This window comes from Mandrillus leucophaeus, unplaced genomic scaffold (assembly GCF_000951045.1).
Source record: "Mandrillus leucophaeus isolate KB7577 unplaced genomic scaffold, Mleu.le_1.0 Scaffold282, whole genome shotgun sequence".
In the NCBI taxonomy this organism is placed as follows: Eukaryota; Metazoa; Chordata; class Mammalia; order Primates; family Cercopithecidae; genus Mandrillus; species Mandrillus leucophaeus.
The window spans coordinates 1,465,159-1,465,708 of NW_012102943.1; positions in this window are offsets into that span (position 1 = coordinate 1,465,159).

Sequence of the window (550 nt, forward strand, 5' to 3'; positions counted from 1 at the left end):
CACCACACCTGGCCTTAATACTGTTTGTTAATTTTAAGAAAAATAAAAATCATTGCTTGTGTTGTTTTTCCAGCAGCCTGGGACCAGTGGGAAGAGGATAGTGCTTGCCTCTGGGGTGGAAAGACAAACCTCGGGCCAGGGCCTGGGTCCCAGCCAGGAAAGCATTTCTGCCTGGACCACCCCAGTTTTGGTGGCAACAGCCAGGCCTCACAGGAACAGGCTGGGTGGTGTCCAAGCCATGCAAGGCCCATAGTCAGGCCCTTGACCGGGAGCCCAGGGCCCTGGAAGCTGAGCACATCTTGGCCACCCAAACTGCTGTTTCTCTTCTCTATGCCTCAGTTGCTCTTTCTCCCTCAGAAGAGGTCAGGGTGCAGGGCTCCCTAAGACCCTCTTTCTGCTGGTGGGAATGTGCCTTGCTGTCATACTTGAGGCATGAGATCAGTGGGAGATGCAACCTGAGTGGCCCAGCCTGGAAGCCGCCTGCCAGGACTGAATGTCTGCTGTAGGTTTCAAATGGCTGGGCAGGCAGGGTCTGAGGGCCCAGGAGGAG